The following is a 19,581-nucleotide window of genomic DNA, read 5'->3' as shown; positions in this document are numbered from 1 at the left end:
AAAACACAATAGTCTATCATGACATACACGCGAAAAATAAACCAAAATTAATATAAAACAAACTCCAATGTAATATTTTTGCCAAAACTGGTATTTTTTAATAAGTTGTACCATCTACTATTAGAAAACTAAGAATGCTGCAAGGCTACCTCTTCTTTGTTCTGTTCTAAGGTGTAAAATCGTGGAGCTTGAATGAAGATATGTTCAAGAGATTGAAAACGTTTCATATGTGGCTGTATCCGAGAATACTTAAGATCTCGTGGACTTATCGAATTACAAATAAGGAGGTCTTTAGAGGCAGAAAGAAAAAACAAGAGGTTATGAATCCCATCCAATATCGAAATCCACAGTATTTCTAACACAGTATACGAAATTAATCCAAATATGGCTTCCTACAAGCTATTCTCCAGGGGAAAATATTTGGAAGGCGAGGTGTAGGAAGAAGAAAAATGTCCTAGTTAAAGAACCTATGAACCTGGTTCAACACAAAATCTGTGTAGCTTTTCCGCGCTGCTGCAGACAAGATAAACATTGCCATGATGATCGCCAACATTCCTCGTGGATACGCACAACAAGAAGAAGAGTGTTCAGCTTCTTTTACGGGTTTTGTTTGAGTTGGTATAAACCAGTCATCTAAATAGTCAAACTTCGTTGGTATTGTATACAATGTGCTTGCATTATAAACGCTAAATATGTAGTACTATTCCTTGCGTTCGGCCATTTTTGAGTTATTTGGGAGTGCTAACTTTTGATCTCATTATCACTTAATACTCTATCATTAAGCAAGTTTTTTAATAATCTAGCTGTGAATTTACAAGGAACAGTGCATAAAAATTCATATATCATTGCTCCTTTCCATACTGTGTTGAACGCTTCTAAAATATCTATGAAAATAGCAAAACTCTTTAATTTTATTTAAAAGCTAACTATAATCGCAAAGCTCGACCCATTCAACGGCATTTTGGTTTAAAACATTATTTCCCGTTTGGAAATCTTATGGCCTTTATTTTGTTTTGGATCAATATTTTTCTTTTAATTAATATTTGGATGATACATAGAGCGCCTATAGTTCAAAGACTATTTATAAATACAAATTAAAATTCCTCTAGTTTCTTTGTTTGCATATATTCTATCGTAAATAATGTATAGAAAGATTTTTAATATCACACGTAGTAAATACTTTCTTTGGCAAAGGTATATATACTAATCACTTCTTCTTCTGCATTCGCCCTTTTAACCCTCTACAGCTATATATCCTCCCAGTCACCTTCTCTGAGATCTCTCTCCATCATTGCATTTCCTATATGTTTTCTATCTTATAGCTGGCCTCCCTCTCCATCATCTTCTTAAAGGTTCTCATTCCATTACTCTTTTTGGCCACGTATAGCCCAGCATTCTTTGGCAATGACCGTGACATTGTAGTACTCTGTTTTTGTTATCGAGCACTTTATGGGTTGATGAGGAACAACACTCTCGTCCAAGGATATAAAAAAAGAATCTTTTACAGCATCATGGAAAACATTATCCTATACGGAGGGGAAGTATAGCTAATGACAACAACAATACGAAATAAAATAAGAACAGTAGAATTGGAGTTTATGAGAAGGTATCTTTAAATTACTAGAATGGAGAGAATAAGGATTGAGGCAATATGGAACCGGATGGAAGTAAAAGTTATACTAATCACTAAAATTATTTTGTTTTATATATAGAGGTGTCTTATATATCACAATATAAAAAGAAGTCAGTTTACCTTTAGTGTTAATTGTGAAATTGTTGCCAAATTGGTACTTGAAACATTTATTCAGTAAAACTGCAGATCATAAAGATGAAACGCTATATATTAATTCGAAAAAATGTCATTTCTAAATTACTCATAGTAAGCTTACAACCTTTGATCTATTAATTATTAATAAAATACATGATTTACGTCACAATAGGACGTTTGAATGTCTAAAGATAAATGAGTAGATAATACGGATCTAAGGCTTATAAAAAATAGATATATATTGAAAACAAAAAGCCTCTAATTCAGTAAATGACAATGAAACTAACAAACTTTTATTCAAACAGGAGACAGTCAATGTTATATGTTGTCCCCAATGCTGTGGGAAATAATATTATCGAAGTCTTGAAAGGGTAATGTTGAGTTCGAATTGAAAAACAAATCATCAACAACATTATATATACGGATAGTACAGCGATCATGGGATACGTCAATGAGACGAATAATTGACGAAAATTATAAAAATAAAACTTGAATGCTTGGAGCATATTATACTGAGATTTATACTACCTTGAGAGTAGAATACTGAACAGAAGGTTATTACTCATCGGAAAGATTTAGAAGGGAGTAAGAAAAGAATTGGTAGGTATCCTTGAATTATTACGTACCCGTGGCTCTGAAAATCCCCGTCAATGTGCTAACCTATATGCAGATAAATTGTTATATGCAGCACAATATCGAGAAAGCTAGCAACAGCTAAATCTGCGCACGATACTAAAAGAAGATTATGATTATATATTCTATATTTACAGGAAAAATATAATAATAGACGGAGACTGAACATATATGTAGGCTTTTAACATTACATAACATTTTCTTTGATTTTGTAGTGACACTGGTGCTACAATTAGAAAAAGCATAAATGAATACTCGTAGAAATGTTCCTATGAACTAAAATATCTAGACAATAATGTTACTATAATACACTTGCTATTTCCTCTCAGAAATCAAACCTTGACAGAGCTAGAGGACTTTCCATTGAACCAATATATTGGTTACCTATTTTTGATAATTCATAGCAAATACCAAACAAGTACTACTCAGGCTAATCTGTGAATACAAATGCAATTACTTTGAGTAAAAAATACCTTAAAAATGTAATAGTTTTTATTTTTTGATAATTATAAACGTTCTTTAGACTTCGACTGAATGGTTATTTTTAAAAAGCTTTTCTTAGATATATATCAATTGATTCTTAAGATTATTTACCATTTTAACTTCTGTTACAAGATTCAATGTTTCTTCATTATAACATCCTAATTCACAGATTGGCTTCATCTAAATGTTCACCCGGAATTTCATATTATGTCGTTTTAGGACGATCTATTGTAATTATAATATTTAAATGTATTTAATATGTGCCGCTATATTTTCTTTAGTAGTAGTGCATTCCACGCTTGCTAAATGACATTCCTTGGGCGCTGGAAATAAAAAAATATAGTAAATATTTTTTGAGTACTTACCAGACCGGGAGGGAGAGTGACAGCTCCCAACCATTGGAAAAATGGGTCGTATTAGAAGAAAGCTAGACAATGTACCAATAGAAATAATCCAGTTAACTGTATATTGAGTTGTACGTTTAGTTAACTACCAAATTGTTTTAAACAGTTTTAAAAACCAGTTATTATTTAGAATATTAATTTTTATATAATATATAGACATAAAATAATGATTACCTTTTACGTAAAGCATTTGATAACACATCAATGCCGAAGGCGTTACTTGGTAGAAATCCATTTTTATACAAATTGAATAAATTCAAAAGTATGCTAAATTTTTACTGCATTTACTTTACATACCATGTTTCATCACAGTGTGGTATCTTGGGAGCTGTATCTGAACATCTAAATACATACCTATATACCGTCATTATCATAAATCATATATAGCTCTCAATGGAATAAAGTGTACCTTGAGGTATTTCATTCTCGTCTCATCTTATTTCCTAGCTTTTTCCATTCTCTTCTATTTTTTTTTACATCAGCTAGACTAGTTTAAATACAAAGCACACGATTTTAGTTTTAAAAGATTGTAACCTGATAAAGAGTTTTTCGTAATATTTCCATGTTTCATACAGTAAAACTGATTTCGTTTTGGTTTAGGAGTCACAGTTTTGTTCTCTTAGTAAAGTTTTTCGAAAACCAGGCCTGCTGTAGTGGAATAATGTAATTATTCATCTCCAGTTTTCGCAAATAATAAGGCTTTCTTTTGTGTCAACTTTAACGCCTCTTTCGGTATCTTTACTTTTTATAATATTTTCTTGAGGATAGGTACTCAAGATTATTTCATTTAGGTAAACTGATTCGTCGTCCTTGAAATAATATATATATCCAATCCGTTTCAAAACGTCTTGGGTCGTTTCCTCTTTCACTCATTGCCTTAGTTTTTCTTTTTCTACAGAATTTTTGGGATCTTCCGCGGTTTGGTGAAACCCATTATGTAATCTTTGTCAAGAGTCTTGTATTTTTCCTGCTTTCTCTTCATATCTTATCTCATTTTTGCGAATTCTCTTTCTTTGGGACACTTTCATTAACATCCTAAAAACTTATTCTTTCTTATTATTATTTCTTTCCATTTTCCTCTTGAAGTTTCGATGTCGTTTATTCCAGATCAGTTTTATCATTCGCTATGGTGACCTAGTCATCAGAAAACTGCAAGGTGTATAAACACATCTCTCCTAGGTTTACACCCATTCATCTACATTTGCGTTTCCATTGGTTAAATGACTCCATAACGCTTGAATTAGAGTGACGCTAATTTTGGTTTCTAGTATTACTTTCCAGAGTTTGTTTATAGGAATATTATTATTACATAAGACTGTAAGTCAACCAACATAAGGTGAGTTTCTTGATGTATACTTGACTTTTTTTCTGAAATTGTTTCAAAGAGAATATATTATCATTATAATTTCTTCCTCTACGAAAACCGGCTTGTTTTTCTTCCTCTTGTTCTTCGTACTCGTTCTCAATGAGATCTTTAATTAATCGTCCATATAGATCGCTTTTTATGAGAAGGTTTTTTTTTCATTCTTTGGGTGCAGGAGTGCCATTTAAGTTTTGATTTATGCACCTTCAGTGAAGTGAGAGGTTAAAAAAATTTTTGTGTTTTATCAATATTTTAACAGTTCAGCAGCATTCTGTAAATAATATATCTAGGATGCAACATCACAGACAGCTGGGATCACTCATACAAGATTAAATGTAGGATCGAAAAAGCAAGGAGTGCCTTCCAACAGATGAAGAAAGTTCTCTGTAATTTAACCTTGAACCTGTTCTTATGTATGGAACCTGTGTTTCTGTTCTTATGTATGGAGCAGAGGCATGGACACTCACTGATGCGTCTTGCAGATGTTTGCAGTCTTTCGAGATGTGGTGCTATCGGAGAACAGGTCCAAGTTGATTAAATATGTTTTTGTTTAAGGACAAGCAGATATCGATGTAAAAATGTTTAATGATGGTAAATATTAATTAGGATTTTTCGGTGGAATTTACAGTAAAAACTGTACTTACCTACCGATTAGGAAAATTGAGTTCAGTTGATCACTAATATCTTCATAAAGAGTGATTAAATTTTAAAAACTTGTTTTCACTTAATTTGAATTTTTTTTAAAGAGCCAAAATAAACATACCGTTCCGATATACTATCAGGACCGGCATCTACTTTTATTTTCCTTAGTTGTTATTTTACTAATGAACTTACATGTTTCTGTACATTTCTGCCTCTCCTGGCATTTCCTATCCCGTATTTATATATTAGCTAACGATATTCTTCTTCTTGTTATTCTTTTAAGTATCAGATATTTATCTCTATTTTTTTCTTGTTTATTACTTAGACATTTAATATGCGCTTTCTTTTTTTCTTTACAGCGGTTTCTGTTTCGTCGTTCCACCATAACATAATTTTGTCTTTAAGAGGTCAATCAGAGTTCAGCTCCTTTGCTGCTCTCTCTTTCTCTCTTTCTCTCTCTCTCTCTCTCTCTCTCTCTCTCTCTCTCTCTTTCCTATGGCACGGTTATTCACCCTCGATGTCTATTTAGCATCGGTTTCCACTTCGTCTACCCACCTCTTGATTGGACTTCCTACTAGCCGACACATAGTTCCACTAAGCATTCTACTAGGTGTTATTATCACACAATCACAATCTTTTTTAATTTTGCATAATTTGTTATAGAGGGTTCTTTGTAATATTAATATATCTCGTTGTTAAGCCTTATTCTCCATATGCCATTGTCGCCAATGAGTCCCAATCTCCTTCTCAATATCTTTCTTTCAAGAGTATTAATGTTTATTATGGTAATTAAGGTTGTCCTGATCCATGTTTCTACGCCATATGTTGTTCTATTAACCGTATGATGGTTTTTTTTATGCTATCCAATATATTTTCGTATATCTCTTCTGCCATTGATGTTTCACTAATATTAATTCATTTCTCATCTAATCATTGTTGATCTAGCGTCTGTGTCCTCTTCCGGGTGAAACTACAGAAGTTGTAATTGATTTTCTCCAAAATTGTTTCTTGTTCGGGCTCTCTATCTGGTTGTTTTTTGTTTCTGAAATAATTAATGGAATATTTTATTTCATAAGTATCTACAGTTGTATCTTAATCTGTGAAGAAACCATAATGCAGTAAAATATGTCACCAAAACACAAAACACCAGAATTTTCAAAAAACAAATAGTTCGAATTTATTTTATATTAAATAATACACACATCAGACATAAAACTGTATTTTTACACCACACCAAGAATACATATGACATCAGATGGCTAAACTTATATTGTTTTCGGAATGTGCTTTTATTGAACATGTCTATAAAACTGAGTTTAATGATTACTCACTCAACTCACTCTTACGTAAAAAATGTTAACTTTTTGGCTTAATAAATAACTGATTAGATTGTTTATATTGGTACTTCTGGTCACTTTTGAAGCGCAACTCCCGAAAAAAAAAACATACAAACGTGGTCTCCCCAATCAGATAAGAACAGTAAAAGTAATGTCTAAACGCAGCGACGTGATTCAAGGATACAGGGTATGTTTTTGCAATTATTTGTGTAACTGTTTTCTTCATCGTATGGGAGCGGAACATATTTTCGTGTCCGCAACCAAATGGCGAGTCGCTATCTCGTCCAAAGAGGTTTGTTTGAAGAAATAATACAAACTTATTTATTGACAATATTGTTTTCGTTAAATAAACTTCTGTAGTTGGATCTAGTGTGACGTAAAACTTATAATACCGGTTTTTCACTATTGTGTTTCACTCAAATTTTGCAGAAAAATTTGAAAAGGACTGATTTATAGAACAGTTAACTTTGCATTATGTGTCTCTACAATTACATAATAGACTTAACAGTATTCTGTATAAAATAATTTTATAAAAAATGTGAGTAACCATAGATCCCCGACTCTTAAAAATATGGTTGCCTTATCTGGAAAGACAATGATAAACCAGAATGCTCTGGTTTTCCCAAATCTAATGTAGCTGTTGGAAATTACGAAGTTATTTTTAGTTATCCCTGATATCAAAGACTGATTAGGATAACAACTGAAAGATAATTTTATTAAAAAGGAAATATAAAACTATTCTAAAAAATTGCTAATTTTGATTTTATAGATAAAAATATAAATTATTGGGATAGTTTTTACAATTTTCAAAGATTTACCGTATATGGGACTTTCTTGCAAATTCTTTTAATTGGAACATTCATTCAAATAGCATTGCAGTTATTGAATAGATGATCCAAATAATTTATTATACTTATGTTAAACAACTATAAAAGTAAACTCATCCTGGTAAATAAAATATCCAAATCCAGTCTAGATCCAGCTGCAATTTAGCAATATCGAAATAGCTAAAAAAAAGTTTGTATTATAATTCTTACAACACCTTTTCCATCTCATCCCATGCTGTATATATATTGGGGTCCATATAGTGCACCGTTTTATACAAAATTTAATGGTCCTTTCTCTGTCACAGACAAGAAATGTACCTGTCTTCAAAGAAAATTTAAGTAGAAATCATCAACTTTTATAATTTAATGCATACATACAATAAGCGCTTAAAATCTTATTGTTAGGTCTGATACTTTGTGGTATTTTGTAAACGTCTCAAAGTTATTACAAAATACATAAAATCTGTCTCAAAATAAATTTTTAAAATTAAACAACTTAAAATCAAAAACGTGTGTCAAATAGGAACCAGTCAAATCATTCACTTTATTGTTTAATGAATTTGAGCCTTATATATTAAATATCCAAGTTTTATTTAAAAACAGTTAACATAACAGTAAAACATATATAAAATAACAAATACCCTCATGCGCTCATCTGAGTTAACTCGGGCCTAATCTTTTTACATCAAAAATACTACAAGTAAGAAAATAAAATCACAATTCACGTATTTTTAAATATTGGCAACAGTATGATACACTCTAAAACTAAGAGTGACACACAGAGGTACGTCACAGTCACGGCAGAAACCTCTTGTTTCTCTTCTAATCTTCTTTCACGCGCATCTCGAACTCTGCTACATACTCCACATTGACGAGTTGGATTTTGTTTTTTTGCCATAGCCGGAATATACTCTAGGAAATGACACCCTATAAGTCTAGATGTAAAACTCGTTGACGGACGTCCTTGGTGACATGCGAAATCATCTGCATGATATTTTTCCATTATAAGTTGTATTAGTTCCAGTCTATAAACTAAAGATCATTTATTCACTCCAATTACCTCTTGTTTCTCTTCTAATCTTCTTTCACGCGCATCTCGAACTCTGCTACATACTCCACATTGACGAGTTGGATTTTGTTTTTTTTTGCTATAGCCGGAATATACTCGAGGAAATGACGCCCTATAAGTCTAGATGTAAAACTCGTTGATCATCGTCCTTGGTGACATGCGAAATCATCTGGATGATATTTTTCCATTATAAGTTGTATTAGTTCCAGTCTATAAACTAAAGATCATTTATTCCCTCCAATTACCTCTTGTTTCTCTTCTAATCTTCTTTCACGCGCATCTCGAACTCTGCTACATACTCCACATTGACGAGTTGGATTTTGTTTTTTTTTGCCATAGCCGAAATATACTCGAGGAAATGACGACCTCTGAGTCTAACAGGTGTAAAACTCGTTGATGGACGTCCTTTGTGACATGCGAAATTATCTGGATGATATTTTTCCATTTTAAGTTGTATTAGTTCCAGTCTATAAACTAAAGATCATTTATTCCCTCCAGTTACCTCTTGTTTCTCTTCTAATCTTCTTTCACGCGCATCTCGAACGCTACATACTCCACATTGACGAGTTGGATTTTTTCCTCTTTTTCGTGGAAGATTGTAATCTGCTAGATGCTGATCGACACGGTCGACACCGACCTTCGTAGTCGATAACAACTGTAGGCTTAACTTTTGTGTAATTTCTTTTTGTTACCTCCCGGGTAGCGTTGGAATGGACAGTTGATTTGAATGATATATACTTTTTATCCTTCCATTTGAGAGCACACACCTTGCCCATTCGAAACTTCTTTTCTGGATAACTTCAATGTCTCGTACACATCGGTGTTATTGGAAATAAGTATATCAGCAAGTTGTAAATTATAAAAATTGTCCATAGTCAAACACCATCCTTGATTGAGTAATGGCGTCGACATAGTCATGACTACTTGAGCTGAAACTGGAAGGTCTGCGTAATCTAGATCAAGATTGGTCTGTCTTCCTGTGTAAATGCGAAAATTCCACACGTAACCACGTTTTGATTCACACAATAGACAGGTTTTTATACCAGACCTGACTCTTTTCATTGGAATATACTGGATCCATCCAAGCCGACCTTTGTATAATAGTAGGCTTTCATCGATGGTTATATGTTTTACATGTGTCACTGCATCACGAAACTTGGCACATAATTTTTCATACACTGGCCAAATTTTGTTCAGCTTGAGATTAGGATGTGTTGCGGCGTCGAAATTATCCTTATTGCTGAAATGAGGGTTTTGGTTTATTGCTTCAAATCGTTTATTTCTTAAACACTTTAAGAAAAAAGGTGTCATCATCAGTGGATTCTTAAACCAATACTGTCGTATCTCAGGTTTCTTGATCATGCTTTGCAAAATAATAAGGCCCAAAAAAACTCTCAGTTCCGCCGAAGTTAGCGGACACCAACTACTGTCTCTATTGTTTTGATCCGCATATCGGTTAGTTTCTTCTACAATAGTATATATTAGGTCATCATCCAAGAAATCTTCAAAAAATTGCAATCAATTCCAGTCGGTAGCAGTAAAATTGATACCCGAAACAACAGTAAAAGGAAAATATGGGAGTGCGGGAGCATTTGGCTGTAATTTACACCATGTTCGTATCATAGCCATACTCACAGTATTATCTGAAGTCACACAATTTTCTGAAGAAAGGTCGATACTTGTATCTGAACCACTTTTGTCCATATTAGCTTCGACATCAGATACATCTGAACTTAATTCTCATCACTACTCATTTTGCAGTAGATAAAAGAATTAGAAAACAATAAAAATAACTAACGGACTGCAAGATACGAATAAATATGCCACTTATATCTGCCTTCCAAACGCACTAAACTTGACTAACCTTGGCCTTGACTAAACATTCCGGCCGGCGGTCTATCGTAGGAAGTTTAAAATTAGAAACGAGAAAACAAGTTGTGGAACTATTTTTTATCGCTAGACGATTTAAACCGCGTAGGCGCAATTATATCGTAGAAATATTTGAAGCACGAGTTAACTCGGTTATGCAAAAATAAAAACGTAGTTTAATACCGAGTTAACTCGGGTGAGTACGTTAAGCGGTTAATTAAAAATTTAAACACTTAAAAACTTTGTTCTGTTCTTTGGTCTATTTCAGCTTGCACAACCAACTAAAAACATTATGCTGTAATTTTATTTGACTCAAAATAAATTTATTTGTGGTTGCAAAAGTAAAATAATATTTGTGACTTTACAAAATGCCGTACAATCAGTATTTCCCATAAAGCATCGACCCATATTCATTCATTATTAGTAGCTACGAGTAGTGTTAGGGGTTTTAGATCTAGTCTTTTCCAAAAAATTAAAAAACAACACATTTGGCGTATGTTCACATATTGCCAGGTACTGGGTCTTTTCGTTAAAACCGTTGACTTTTCAATTGTGTGCGCAGTAGACCAACTTTTGAGCTGTATTAAGAATAGTGATAGTAGCTTACGAACTGAGTGCAATATAGGCTAAGTTAAGGTGTTCTATTTTTCTAGTCGTATTTTTAAAATAACCTTTTATTTGATACTAAGTTTACTTACATTTTTTATTTATTTTTTTTATAACTTGTACTTAAATAGAGATTGTATGTATTTATTATATTTATTTGAAAAACTAACGGACAAACTATGTTACCTGCTTAAGATAATTATTGTGTAATTTAAGCGCTTTATTAGTAGCAGTTTGCTATTTTTCTAGTCAAAGTTTGATCTCGATCATATATTGCATTTATTATAATTACCGTTTTATTTGTAATAATAATCTGTATTGCCATAAATATTTAGAGTGAGAAAAATTAGAAATAAAATTTCATATAATATGTATAAGTGGTTTATTAAATTTTTACTTATTTTAACAGCTCTATCAATAAACATCACACATTTTCAAACACAATGTTCATTGTTCGTAAATAACAGTTTTGTGACCACTCAATTGACTCACTCATGAAACAACACATAAGCGCCAAAAATTATGCATTTGTTCAACGATCACATCGATGGTGTTACATTGATGTCACCGATGTTTTGAAATTTTGTTGGTTACGATATATACGTTCATTAGAAGGATATTTTAAAGAACTATTATTTCTAAAACTTTATTTTTTTCTTCTATTATGTATTTGTATTCAACGTCTATACAGAGGTACCTAGGTACATATTGTATACGAGTAGGGGAGAGTAGTACACAGTGGAACAAAAAAAAAACGATTTTGAGTTCTAAAAATTTATTTTTGAATTTAAAGGAAAATTTTCGAAGCAGTATGTTACTCTAACTACTAATGGAAGCCCTAAGGAAACAGAACAAGAGGAAGGCCCCATAAAAGATGGATATATGACGTAGAGGGGAATCTTAAAACCATGAACATCAGGCAGTGGCGAAGGAAAGTATCAGACAGGGCAGAATGGAAGAACATTGTTAAGCAGGCCAAGACTCACAAAGGGTTGTAGCGCCATTAGAAGAAGATGTTACACTAACTCTTTCTTAACATTCCAAGGACGAAATTCGCTAAAAATTCACATAATGAAAAAAAAAATAGAATTTTAAGAAAAAATACCGAAAATTGTTTCACTGTGTACCACAATCGATATCTAGAGTATCTTAAGAAAATGTTTTGACCACTTAAAGCTCTTATCGAACATCTAACGATCCAAAGTCAATATTAAATTTGTAATAATCTGCCAAGCGTTGATTTTTCATAGAAACCGGTTGGGGTATAACCATTTTTCTATCAACTTATTCACTAGAGCTAACTCAGGCTGTGGAGGAAAGCGAAAAGAACCACCCATTTTCTCACATTTTCATAAATATGAAATTTCACAATCATTTTGGCCATTAACATCGGTAAGTAGCTTTCCAACATAGTGGACCTTTTTAGGAAAACGTACCAACACGAAATGGCCTTTATTAGCACTTCGAAAATATTCATGTTCTTCATCAGGGTGTTCAGGAATCCAATTATCATCATTATCTGTTTCCTTTAAACAATCTTTAACTTTTTTACTAATTAGTGCTTTTTCTTTTCCTCTTTCTTTCTCTATCAACGCATCTTTCTCGGGTGTGTCAGTAATAATTGTGCTTTTACCTCGCTTTCTAGGTTTCTTGTTATCTTTACGGGGTGGTGCTTTTGGATACCCTCTGAAGTCTTCTGGACTAGCAAATGCAGGAAGTTTATTTTCCATAGTTGTTTCTAGCTGTAATGCTATATTAGATGGCCAAGGTTTACTTATTTCTGGAGTAATCTCGTTCTGTAGTTGTGCGCCAGATGGTCCAGCACGTTCAGTATCTGGTGTAGTCTCTTTTCGAAATTGTAAGGTGGCAGGTCCAGGTAATTCATAATCTAGGACATCTTCCTGTTGTAACCTGTCAAATACTGCTGATGTTAAAAAGTCTGTGTCTTCAAGGATTGGAGAATTAAATGGATAAATTCCACTTTTCTGGAATACTGACATTATATTGAAAGGAGTTAAGGATTTTGCATGAGCTTTTCCAATACATTCGGCTATTTGGTAAATAGTCATGGGAATTCCAGGATGTCGTAGGAGCCAACAATATATACCAGCATTGTAATGTGCTTTGAATGGTCCAAATATCGATATATCTAAGTGCTGCATTTTGTGGAGTGTGGAGGTAGAGTCAAAATAGCCACACCTGCAGCTCGAGCTATCATGTAAGTTTTGAATTATTTTCTCGGAAACACCATTGCTGGGGGAAGTGCCGTTAGCACAAATGATTGCACAAGTTGTTACTAGAATTCCACGTTCGGCACTGCTACATTGACTAACTTGTTTGGAACCCTTCTCAACTACAATTTTTATGGAGTTTTGCACAGTGCTAGTACCCGCTTTGCACGTTTCTTCGAGTGATGTTCATAATTGAATACAACAAGGTTGTTTTTAAGTGCTGACTTTCATTCTAAATTCTGGATTTAGGCAGTTCACCTTGCTATTCGTAGGAGCAACATAATCGTTAAGCTTAAGGCAGTCTGTACATGCATCGTAGAGTTGCCATCACTTCTCGAGCTTAACGATTACGCTTCTCTTAAGCCACTTAAATAACAACCGCTTTGCGTACTGCCTTATTCTTTTTAGGTGAATCCTTTCTTAACCTTGTAATATCGCAAATATTTTATAACCGTTTCGTTGACAGGCTGTTAAAATAAAATAAAAATTTTTAAATACTTTAGACAAATTAAGAAATGCAGTATTACAAATATTATAAGGGCTTAGTTTTATAAACTATTTATGCTAGTATTCAAAAATTTAGTGCCATAATTTAATAAGGTGGTCTACTGTCGCTAAATTACCCAACATTTTTATGCTGGGACCAATACCAATCTTCTGTAACCTGTTATCTTTCTAGTCTTTTTTGAGTTTCAAATTAGTGTACTATTTCAAACATTGTTATTTATTTATTATATTTATTATTATTTATTTTAACTTATTACCATTACCTATCTACTATGTAGAATTGCTTCATAGTTAGATCTACAGTTAAACAAACAGTATTTTATAGGATGCTACTGATTTATTTCAGAATAAGTTTTGAGAGTTTAATTATTATTATCGAGCATTCAATTTTTAACTTTTCACGCTAGTTAAAATAGCCGACCAAAAAGTAGTTTTTTCGTCTACATACCAAGAAAATACTGAATTAAATTTTCATGTAAAAATGTTTCAATAAAACTGGAAACTTCTTAAGTAAATAACATGTCAATGTATTACTGATTACTTCTGCAGCATTCTCGTGACTAATACACCGAATATGAATGCGTAAAATAATTTTTGGTTTTTTGTCGTTTCTGATTTTAATGCTTTAGCCACTTGTTCCGTCCAAATAATTTAAACAAATTGTATATAAGGCGTAATTCTATAAATAAATTAAAAATGTTATAACTATCTTAAATGTAGCCAAAAAGCAGAGGCATCGGTTATTAATATTAGTTTGGAATTTTAACTTTCGAAAACGAGCATTCCAAAGGGAAAAATATAAAGTTTTTATGTATTGTGGAACACGTCATACAAGTTTAAAATATAATCAAGTTTATACCGTGAATATCACCTACAAACGAGATGATGCTGTTAGTAAGTGTGTATTTAGCAAATTCAAGTAGATTTATAGGCATGAGGCTAGCTTGAAAGATTGAAAAAACAATATGATTTAACGTGAATCAGACAATCACAAACATACTTATATTATTATGACTAAAAACTTTATAAGATGTATATAAACATCATTTGTAGTGTCATGACATCCGTCATAGTTGTGAAAAGCAAAAGTTCTGGTCCAGAAATATTCACGAAGCTGCAGAAGTTATAATTTATTTGGAAAATATACTATACTTTTTGGCCATTCTCCGAATTATCACTTTAGCTTTCCAAAAAAGCTACATATTCATAGCGAACTATAGCAATGGATCAGTCAAACAAGGTATGAGTTAAACTTGGGTCCTGAACGGTTTCCTACATCTGAGCTTTATGAAATTCTCTGATTCTGTTCATTAAAATAAATATAAAATAAGTAGATTATTAATAAATAAAAAATAGTTTATTAGACACAATAAAAATACCTTTGAATGAAGATCGAATATATCTGATGTATGTACATGTTCTATCTGTATCTAACATACAGAACCCTGATGTAAACATGTATCAAAAATTACATGCTGGAATATAAAAACAAACGAGAAATGCAAATGCTGAGAGAGAGAATCATTGAGAGATTGAAAAAACAAAGAAAATGAAAAAGGAGTATAACTGAAACAGCAGACGCCCTCGACCATTCTGTGGTTATTAATTATGTCGCCATGCTTCAAAACTAATATGAAGATGGGTGGAAACAAAAATTAAATGAAGATAGGACGTTCTAGAACAGGGGTCGGCAACTAATTTTGATTGGGGTCCAGATATACCTACTATAAAATAGGTTTGGGGAGGTCCAGGAAAAAAATTGACAAAACTTCGTTATACGCCTCCATTAAGTGAATCAAATTAATGCGTTAAATTTGATTAACTCGGCGGAGGCGTATCACGAAGTTACTCCAATAAGCACTCGTATGGTTTGCTATCGTACATTTTTAAAATCAATATGAAAAATTACACTTGTGTTCTTGAGCCAGGTTTTTAAAGTTAGATTCAAGCTGGGGGCGTCTGTCAATCTTGATCGATATTTATTCTTCAAACAATTCGGTTTTGAAAACGAAGTTTCACAAAAAATGTGGAGCCGAATATAGTACCAAGTTAAATTGCTATTTACTTGAAGTTTTCATATTTTTCTAAAACATGTTTACTCCAAAATTATTGGATGGATTCAGTGTTATATCTTTGCTACAAAATGTCTTTCTGCATGTCTATAATTTCCATTTGGAGCAAGGGCTTTGAAATCGGGAACAAATTCGCAGTAACATCACTCCATTCTCCTGCTGGAGGAACTGCCAAAGGCGCTTTTAAGAATGCCGACAACTTTTCTACCTTGTATTTCTAAAGTGAATTAGTTCTTGACTTGCAATGTCTTTTAAAAATATTAAGCTTGCGACGGAACAATGACACATTGATTTGTAGCAGGTCACATATTGATTTCTAATTTCCTTACAGTTCGGTATTGAGCACATTTAAGTGTGGCAAAATGTCTTTAAGGAAAGTCATAGCTAACATACTTCTTTCGTTTGCCAGGACCTCCAAATGTTTATTGCTTCTTGGGTTTTCAAGTTTTCTAAGAAGGTAGTTATTTCTTGTTTTATTTGCCAAAAACGTTAGCCTTACTTATCCAACGAATATTGTTTTGTTGAAGTAAGCCAGAGTGCGTTGAATTACATTCAGATAGAAAAACTTTGAACTGCCTGTGTTGAAGAGCAGAACGATATATCATAAAATTAATCAACTTGATTAATTACCTCTTTCAGTGTCACTAAGTTTTCTACATAGGGCTGCCTGGTGAATTATGAATTAATAAGATAGTAGCCCAGCATTATTTTCTTTGATCCGCTTTACAAGCCCTCTTCTTTGCCGACCATAGCTGGAGCCTCATCAGTTGACAAAGACACCATTTTATTGTACCTATTGTTTGATTTTGTAATAACCTCATCAAAAGACTCGAATAAATCTTCTCCACGAGTCTAGCCTTTAAACGTCCAAACTGCAAGCTATTCTTCCCAATATCACATGATTCATCATCAAGTTCTATGATCTAGAAAGGCGCCTTTTTCAGAAGATCGGCCAAACCCCTTTTATTCTCTCCAGCTAATATTTCAGTTCTTCTTGTATCGCTTTTTGCTGACAATGGAACACCTTCAATTGCGGCAACAGAGTCTAAAAATGGACTCTGGTATTTATTAAGAGTCCAACATACACGCAAAGTTGCGTTTGCAGATTTTTTTTGTTCGCTCATACTTAGAAGTAGTATGGATGAGCTTTTTTTGTAAGAAGCTAGATATGTCTTGAGCTTTACTTTCCAAAGGAATCTTTAAATAAAACTGTTAATGGGTCGTTTCTCAATGTTTCTGTAAATTTGTACTTTTAATAAGAGCGACAGTTTTATTATATATTAAGCAAACTGGAACATTGCCAGCTCTAACAGTAAGAATAAAACAATACTGTTCAGTCCATTCAGTCAAAAACTTTTTTCAACTTCAGTCAAACACTCTGCTGTCAGCTATACTACATGACTACGACTTTCTCGATACGATCAAGCTAAGCGGCAGCGGTATTGCCAACTCTAAGGTGGCAATTAAACGTAGAAAAAGGCTTTTAAAAATTATATTTAAAATTATTGTGATTGAAATATTAAAATTTTTTTGGTGGTCCAGTTTTCGACCTTCTGCTGTCAGGAGTTAGACCGCCGTCCGCCAGTTGCCGACCGTTGTTCTAGAACATAATAATATACTAGATCAAGAGATGGAGTGGAAAAGAATCTGGAGACCCAGGTCTATATTCATAATATAAATAGATAATGAGCTATAGATATATAGAGATCGATTGTTAAGTAAGCATTAAAAAAACTGCATGGAAAATTATTGCAAAAAAATAACAAACCATAAAATTCATAAATATATGAAATATGGCAATATGAAAGGAAAACAATACAAAAATGTAAACCTATGCCCAAAGATAAAATAAGCAATTAAAGAACAAAAATATGAAAAAAAACGAAAACAGATTTTGTTGCGAGAATGTAGGTATCTTGTCAAGAAGCATCGACGGAAAAATAGGCAACCAACCAGTATGAAGTAAAATTATAAGCTAATAAAAAAGAAAATCGGTATGATTTTAAAGATGTTATTACTTTTAAATTTCAAATATTTTATTATTTTAAACCAAGTTTTATCTTTTTTCTTATAGTGTCTCGATATCTTTGTAAATGTTGTTACTATAAAATAAATTTAATCTCTTTTTTGATATTTTAGTTGTTTAACTGTAGATATTGTTATAAAAAACGCGAGTACCTATTGTCTATCGAAAAAAAAAAAGAAATAAAACTAAACATCAAATGTAGTCATACCCCGTTGCATGTCGAGTTTTATTACATTTTACACAAAATAATAATTATAAATAAATTATTAACAATATATTATATTATAATAGTAGATAATTTAAATTTAAAATATTTATAATCTGCTAAACTTGTAATACGATATTGTAAAAACATATGAATAAAAATAGACAAATATTGATTGCGTGAACTTTCTACAAATAGTGTCTACTAGTTGTCCAAGTATTAAAAATATATGTTTAAGATTTTAAAAATATTAATGGTCATTACCTACAGATTACCTGATCTAAATTAACAATATCGCAGCCTAAGGCCTTTATAACTTAATCTTTCTTAACTTGCCTCAAGGAAGGTATTTTGGTTGTACTATTATAAATAAAAACAAAGTTTGTTATTTATTTTTAGTCACAGGACCAATATTTAATCTCATATTCAGATTTAGAAGTGTCTACAAAGCGTAGTTCTACACAAAAGATTTGATAATTATTGATCATGTTAAATGAGAACATAATTTTTAACAACTCTACATCCACGTCTGATTTGAGAGAGGTTAATGTCATATATCAATTCTTATATTCGTATTTTTTATCAAACGGTGTAAACTGTTTTATTAGTTTTCTTATCGTTTGTCGCAGTCTACGCAAAGAGTATGTGCACCTCTGGCTAATAGATTGTATTATAATTGTAATGTAACAAAAAAAAATGGCTTTTAATATTTTATATCTGCATTTTTAATACTTAGATTAGACACACACTAGATATGTGTACGAAAATTACATTATTTTTTTTACACTGTCAATTTTGCTGGTGTTTTATAAAGTACATAATGGAAATGAAAGAATTAGTTTTACAATATAACTTTTAATATATCAGGAATATTGTATATTACATCCCGCCGTATTTAGGGAGGGTTTTTGAAGTCCAAAATATTTAATATAGGGCATGAGAAAGTCTTTTCGAAATACTTATGATGGTACTGATAACAATCAAATATTATTGTCACTGCAGAGAGTTTAATAAAGAATATTTGTAAGGCTGCTGTAATATCTGATTTTAAAAATTGCAAAGTTATTACTTTGCGTAATTTTCTAAAAACAAACTCTTAAAAATAGCTTATCTCTTCTAATCATAACAGTAAATACAATGAAGTGTACGCTTTTCTGAATTTACAGATAAGTTCAGAGGTGCATTTTAAATATTCGTTACTATATGCTAATTTCTTCTAGTTGTAAAGAAGACTTTTTCATGCAAAATTCAAATGGCATGACTGAGCTACAATAAAATGCTCAAAATCTTCACATAATCTCTTATTGAAGTTTTCAAAAAAGTCATGTCGCCATTTATTATTATTATTATATTATTATTACTAACATGTTTTCGAAATAGAGCCAAATCCAGTATTGCAACTAATTTATAAATATATAAAGTTTGAACCTCAATTGAGCCATTCGAATTTTTTTGGATTTGGATTTATTTTGAAAAGCTATCCAGTTTATATGAAACTTTATAAAAGAATTATAAATTAATAAAGTTAAATATAACGCA

General features: G+C 32.1%; 1 protein-coding gene across 1 annotated transcript in view; it reads left to right on the top strand.

The window, feature by feature from the left end:
• bru3 (CUGBP Elav-like family member bruno 3) overlaps positions 1 to 19,581 on the top strand; it is a 540,316-nt gene extending 520,735 nt beyond the window's left edge. Inside the window, exon 12 of the mRNA XM_072531874.1 lies at positions 1 to 19,581. This exon is cut by the window's left edge and continues 10,719 nt beyond it. The gene's annotated coding sequence lies outside the window, so the exon portion shown is untranslated.

Source organism: Diabrotica undecimpunctata, chromosome 5 (assembly GCF_040954645.1).
Source record: "Diabrotica undecimpunctata isolate CICGRU chromosome 5, icDiaUnde3, whole genome shotgun sequence".
Lineage (NCBI taxonomy): Eukaryota > Metazoa > Arthropoda > Insecta > Coleoptera > Chrysomelidae > Diabrotica > Diabrotica undecimpunctata.
Note: the sequence above shows the minus strand (reverse complement) of the source record. Positions and strands in the feature narration are given on the sequence as shown.